This window comes from Sinocyclocheilus anshuiensis, unplaced genomic scaffold (assembly GCF_001515605.1).
Source record: "Sinocyclocheilus anshuiensis isolate Anshui unplaced genomic scaffold, SAMN03320099.WGS_v1.1 scaffold1463, whole genome shotgun sequence".
In the NCBI taxonomy this organism is placed as follows: domain Eukaryota; kingdom Metazoa; phylum Chordata; class Actinopteri; order Cypriniformes; family Cyprinidae; genus Sinocyclocheilus; species Sinocyclocheilus anshuiensis.
In genome coordinates this window covers 234,074-241,293 of record NW_015536784.1, presented here as the reverse complement: position 1 = coordinate 241,293, position 7,220 = coordinate 234,074, and the positions used below count along the sequence as shown (strand labels likewise).

The 7,220-nt window shown below is 37.0% G+C and overlaps 1 long non-coding RNA gene across 1 annotated transcript in view; it reads left to right on the top strand.

Annotated features, from left to right (window-relative positions):
* Positions 1-732: 732 nt before the first annotated feature.
* The window catches only part of LOC107655696 (uncharacterized), a 14,589-nt gene continuing 8,101 nt past the window's right edge, over positions 733-7,220 (top strand). Inside the window, exons 1-2 of the long non-coding RNA XR_001630471.1 lie at positions 733-744; positions 1,094-1,099. This is a non-coding gene — a long non-coding RNA (uncharacterized LOC107655696). The remainder of the gene's footprint in view (positions 745-1,093; positions 1,100-7,220) is intronic.

Below are 7,220 nucleotides of genomic sequence, written 5' to 3'. Positions count from 1 at the left end.
TTCCTCTTGGCTCTGTTTCATCAGCTGGAAGATGAAAGCACAAGTGCTGATGGTTGCGTTGCGGTTCAGGGTTTGGACTGGTAAGGCAAAGTTTTTCTTGATTCTCTAGAGAGATTATAACACACACTGAGTAGGACTGAACGTGTCCTACTGACAGAATAGTTCACCCATAAAAGAACAAAAATGTTGTTCCAAACCTTTATGACCTTCTTCCATGGGACACAGAAGATGCAACTGCATGTAAAGTGATTATGAAGAAGAATGTTTATTTGCGATTGCATTCAAAAAATGGTGCATGTTTGTTGTCATTGGTTTTGTAGCTGAACTCGACACGTTTCTATACACATGACGGCAAATTGAGATTTTCCATCAACAATAACCCATCAAATATCAGTATTTTCCTCACACAAAGCTACAGTAAGGCTTCTACCACAACCTAGATTTCTTATTTCTAATAAAGCATACAAGTTTTAAATCACACGGGGACAGCATTTTCATGTTGGATTAAAGAAAATATCTCTATAAGAACTGCAAACGTTTAATAGACAAAGATACAGTGGGCACGACTGTACCCCTTAATCACAGCAGAAAGCGGTGGGGGGGAAACATCTTGAAATGTCATATTCTTAGATCTAAGGGGAACGTAAGCCACTGCCACAAAACCCCTTTGAGAACTCGATTCATTCCTCTTCAAATGATTAATTTCAAAATATTCAGACCATGTTTCCCCCACACATGCAGACTGTTCCACGTGTGAATCACCCAGTGAAAATATGCCAGCACTTCACCCGTGACCCCAATTGGCAGACTTTAAAATGCAAACATCGCCATAAACATATTTACAGGGCACTTTAAATCTGACTGCAGCACATTCTCAGCAGTCCGTCTGTCTGAGTGTCTGATTCACACAGATAACAAAACACAGCTTATTCACAGCTAAACACAGTTAGGTGAAATGACTCTACACTGTAAAAAATGACCGTGAATTTAACGGTAAAAGACTCTGCTTGTGATGGGCTTTGGTTCATCATGTGACTTTCTCATCACCACCTGCATTTGGTGGTTATCAGTGTATTACAAAGGTGCAAAACAGATTTCAGTACTTCAATAGGTTGGTATATTAACATTATATCAGTTAATGAAAATACGGTATTTAACTGTAAATTTAAGTTAAAACCATAAAACCTAAAACGTTGCTACCGTATTTTTTACGGTAAAATTCCGGCAACCACAGCTGCCGGTTTTTTACCGTAAATTTTACGGAATTTTTTTTACAGCGTAGGGGAAGTGAATCACACTGCATGTTGTGTTAATCTGACACTAAACATTTCATTTTATCTGTCCCTGTAGGAAAGAAAATTCACAAATAGAATCCGACTTACAGAAGCGAACTCAGTAATAAATAAATAAAAAAGATTTTTAAAAAAAGACTAATTGTATTGATATTCATTGTAAAAAAGCTAATGTAAAAAAGCTAAATAAACCTGTTAATTGGTTAACGGTAAGTTCACTTACTATATGCAGTATAAAACTGTAATAGATCTAATGTAATTTTACATTAAAATAATGTTAAGTTTACAGTTTTTGGAAGTGAAAAAGTATAAATAATTTTCTTTTTTAATTTACAGTGAAAATCCATAAACTGTGTGCCACTTCACATTTGACGGTTTTTCATTAAAATAACTGTTTGTGCGTATGGTAAAGTGCACATTGCATATATTAAATTTTACGTCAGCCCGTGGAAAAGTTACTTGTGATGAACTTTGATTCATTGTGACTTTCTCTTTACAGCCTGTGTTTTTAAGGTGGTTGGCAGTAATGTAAAAAGGTCTCAAAAATGTTAATGAACTTGAGATTTTAAAATGAACTTTCCACCAAACTATCAACCTACGTAATCCACATTCATTTATAGTGTGTTGTTGTGATCCACAGCGCAAGTACACTTTACATTCTCAGTGTTGCCACAAGGGACGCTATAGCAGGTATTAAGGCCTTTTCACACCAAGAATGATAACTATAACAATAACTATATTAGCGTCCAGAGCAATAGATGATAAATATCTATTATAATGTTTTTAGCATTCATCAGCTGGGGGAAAACAATATTGTTTCTCTGTTTCCTTATAATTGTGGCGTGAACTTCCTAACCCTTCCTAATGATTTGAATCATACGAAAATGTTTTTTTTTTTTTTTAAGTGAGCATGAAACATCCCAAACCCCACCCGTAAACATAACCGAGCATAAGCAGATTGTACGAAAACACGCTCATGAGATTATCTGCCAAAACGTAAAACAGTTAAGAATTGCAATGAGATTGTGTTGGAACTTCCCTGTTCTTAGTGGGGCAGTGGTGGCCTAATGGTTAGAGAGTTGGATTTGTAACCCGAAGGTTACGGGTTTGAGTCTCAGTACCTGCAGGAATTGTAGGTGGGGGGAGTTAATGAACAGTGCTCTCTTCCACCTTCAATGCCCATGACTGAGTAAGGCACCGAACCCCCAACCCGCCACAGCAAAAATGGCAGCCCACTGCTCTGGGTGTGTGTTAATGGTGTGTGTGTGTGTGTGCACTTGGATGGGTGAAAGGCTAAGCCCTAACTCTTGAGTATGGGCCACCATACTTGGCTACACGTTGTGTCACTTATAGAATCAGAACTAATTTTTAAGTTCATTTCTTTATCATTATCTTCATAGTTATTGTTCTTGGTGTGAAACAGTCCTTTTACCGCCTGCTTACATGGTCTTCAACAGCTTTTCCTTTTAGCTCAACTCGTAGCAAGAATTTGAAAATAATCTAGAGAAGAGAAACTAAGCAAGTTAGTTAAGGTCAGTATGGTTACAGCAACTTCCCAGATTAATAACATCTGGTTTAATAGCACAGACAAAGGGAAACTCGATCACCCCCTCGAATACTGAGATTTGTTACCGTCAGACCAGTGCAAGAGCGCTTGTTAGCCATGTTCAAACAGACTAGGCGATGACAGTGCATATGTTTCATGAACATCGCAAAAACATCTGCCGCATACCATTCTAACATTCAACAGGGAATGTATTGCAGATGAACAAATGATCTTCCAGATGAAAAAGCACACTTGGGATGGATGCAAGCGTATGTTTTCTAGACTCCTCCAGTGGCATTAGGCCAACTCCAACCTTAACGGACCACTGAATCAGCATCTCTGTATGGAAAACCCAAAGGAAGAAAGAAAAACAATTTCCTGTTTCATCCGTCAATCAAACGCTTTACTGTGCCTAGACTCCACCGACGCAGGAATTAACGCTGTGAGCCCAGAGCTGCTAAACACCAGACCTTAGCCAAGCTCTTTAAGAGCGGGTCGACTTCCCCTGGGATGGAGCCAGATGGGAACATATGGTTAAACACACACACGCACACACACACAGTTGTAATCATATAGCTCCAAAGCATCCAGCATGACTGAGAGGAGTATTAGAAACAGCTGGAGACGCCTGGACCATGAGAAAGATTGAGAAGGAGAAAAGCTGAGAAGGTACAGAAGAATGTTCTCATGCTGGGTGGTAGAGAGACTGGGCTTCAGGTGAAGAATGTGTGTGGTTTATGTTCACTTCTGCCACATATACTACACACACAATCATCTCAGAGATTATTCACACATACAGTCATTTGCAATAAAAAGAGCCCGGTCTCATGAAAATGCATATAAATAGTACGCCAAATAAAACCGAAAACTCATGGTATTGATACACAAAAATGGACTTTGGCATGCATAAGATACGCATGTGTTTGGCATGCATATAATACGCAGTTTTCGCGTGCATATGATACGAAATTTGTTGGCGTGCATATGATACGCAGTTTTCGCGTACATATGAAACGCATCTACCCCACAACCCTAAACTTACCCATCGTGTAGCATATACACGCCAAAGTCCATTTTTGCATATCAGTACCACGAGTTTTAGTTTTTATTTGGCGTACTATTTATACGCACTTTCATGAGATCGGGTTTTTTTTTTTTTTAACATCCAGAAGTATATTCAAACTTATGGATCCATTCTTCTAACAATCAAGATATTTAAGGCTTTTTATGACCTTTTTATGACATTTGATCAAACTGAGTTTAAGACTTTTTAGGGACCCACGGGATGACTGGAGAACGGTTAACAACAGAGTTAAGAGATTCACTGCATTCTGACACACAAAAGAAGAACAGATCAGATCCAGCACAGTCTACACATACAGTCATTTGCAATAAAAAGAGCCCGGTCTCATGAAAATGCATATAAATAGTACGCCAAATAAAACCGAAAACTCATGGTATTGATACACAAAAATGGACTTTGGCATGCATAAGATACGCATGTGTTTGGCATGCATATAATACGCAGTTTTCGCGTGCATATGATACGAAATTTGTTGGCGTTCTGAACGCGTGCTGCTCTTAGCTGAGAAGAGAGATAGAGAGACAGAGAGAGAGCGAGAGAGAGAAGAGAGAGAAGAGAGAGAGAGAGAGACAGAGAGAGAGACAGAGAGAGAGAGAGAGAGAGAGAGAGAGAGGAGATCCATTAGGAAAACAGGAAATAGCTGCTCCAGTGAAAGGGGGATGTGTGAATGACAGAAGGAAGGAGTGAATGTGCACGTTCAACAGATGTTCTTTTCAGAGCATGTTCTTTTTCAGTCCAGAGGTACAGTATGTTTGATGCTCCAGCTGAGATTTCAGCAACCTCAGCAGATTCTAACGCTAGCACACATGTAGACGCACCAGACCTATCTATCTATCTATCTATCTATCTTTTCGCGTGCATATGATACGAAATTTGTTGGCGTGCATATGATACGCAGTTTTCGCGTACATATGAAACGCATCTACCCCACAACCCTAAACTTACCCATCGTGTAGCATATACACGCCAAAGTCCATTTTTGCATATCAGTACCACGAGTTTTAGTTTTTATTTGGCGTACTATTTATACGCACTTTCATGAGATCGGGTTGAATAAAAAATGCATCCGGAAGTAAAGGTATTGGAGTAAATGGGAATAAAAAATCAACAAGCACCAAATGTGAGTCAAAAATTACATTCGGTGGTTAAAAGTAAATGAAGATAATTTTCAGTTGATTTGTAAATATGTAAGGAACTGCAACATAATACATTTAAATATAAAATATAATATATATATAAAATATAATAAAATAAAAATTTGAACCCTGAGCACACCATGAGATTCTTTTCTTTCCAAACTAAAATATAATAATAATAATAATAATAAATGAATAAAATAATAAATACAAAATAAATAAATCAACTGACCCCAAAAGTTTGCACATTAGTGTTTTCCCCCCCATTTCATTTCATTTATTTTCTTTCTCTCTCTATTTTAAAGAAATTAATACTTTTATTCAACAAAGATAAATTAAATTGAACAAAAGTCACAGTTTGCTGCATTATCACAAAACTTCTGCTGATTCAGCTTTGCGATCACAGGAATCAATTACATTTTAAAATATATTCAAATTGAAAACTTTCATTTTAAATTCTAATAATATTTTGCAATATTACAGTTTTTACTGTATGTAAGCTGTATTTTGAATGTATTGTATTTGAGCAAATAATAAAAAAAAGGCTTATTTTACAAACATTAAAAAAAATCTTACTGACCCCAAACTTGTGAACAGTATAATGCAGGCAAAACTAGTTCATGTTAATGTGATTTATCATTCATAAAACATTATATTAATTAAAGAATAGCAGGTTACAGCCACATTTGCATAACCCATAATTATCATTTGTGTTAATGGTTAATCTTATCATTTGTTATCATATGTGTTGGCGAACAGTGATTGTGAAAGCAGGAATAGGACATAATGTCTTTGGCTGTGTTGATCTTCAGTGGGAGAGAGGAAAGGAAATCATCAGAGAGAAAACTCACGCCTGTCAGAAAGCTTTTTGAATGCAAATGTGAGTAGAAAGTTTTTGGCAGTGAAGTTTTCTTGCAAGTAAAGGCTAATGTTTATGCATTTGCTCAGCGTGAAGTCTTGGTTTAGAGAAATCTCTACAGTGGATTACAAACTGTTTCTGAAGAATGAGAGACTGTTTAGAGCCATTGGATTGTCAGGAGAGAGTGTTCAAACCATTTTATGACACACTCAGACTCGCTCTCTATCTCAAACACACTATAGATTGTGTTTAACTGGGATCCTGTCCTTGTTTAAACTGGGAATGACATCTAGTGACCTTTAACTGGACCGTCCATGTCCACCGGTGCAGAAGAAATCCGCTCAATAAAATCTGTGCTGTCTGTCACTTTAGGGGTGTGTCTGTAAAATGTACAACAGCATGTTTGTCAGTATGCTCTATTACTGCTTTCAATACAGTCATTAAAGCTATCATATAACATGTTTGGGGTCGATAAGATTTTTAATGGTTTTGAAAGATGACTTCTGCTCACCAAGACTGCATTTATTTGATCAAAAATACAGTGAAAAATATTGTGAAATATTACAATTCAAAACAACTGTTTTCTATTTGAATATATATTTTAAAATGAAAGACTCAAACTGCACTTGACATCTCAATGAAATATTTTAATATGTAACAACATGATTAAAACATTCACAAACCTGGCTAGCCTTCATTTTATACGCATTAAACGTTTCAAGCCTGATACATAGCTCACAGAGAATGAATTAGAAAAGCCCACTCAGCTCTGTGCCTGTGCACAACATATGGCAAGAGTTAATCTAACATCACTGAATCATTCAGACACACAGCAAATTCTATTTGCATTTCTTTCAAAATTGTGTAATTAATTATCATTAATTTAAAACATTGGTCTCAATTCCTGGAGGGCCACAGCTCTGCCAAAGTCCCTTTCAAGGAAAGTCTGTTCACTCGGCCACCATATTTGCAACACCTATTTCGGGCATCCAAGACCACATTACTAGACACTCGTGAGTGGGGGATGCGGGAGAATAAAATGATTCACGGGACTCCCGCAAAATAGAAATATCTAAACATAAAATATCTAAAACAAATAAATCGTTATTCATCTATTGCACAAAAGCAACATGAACTAATATAAAATATAAACGATTAACAGGTGCAAGTGTATACAGAGTTTCTATTTAGGCTATAGCACGTGTTTGCAGCGTTGAGCAATGCAGTTCTGAAATTTGCGTGCTCATGAATCCTCTCATTATAACACACGAATTGTAGACATTATGAAAGATTCATTATGCAT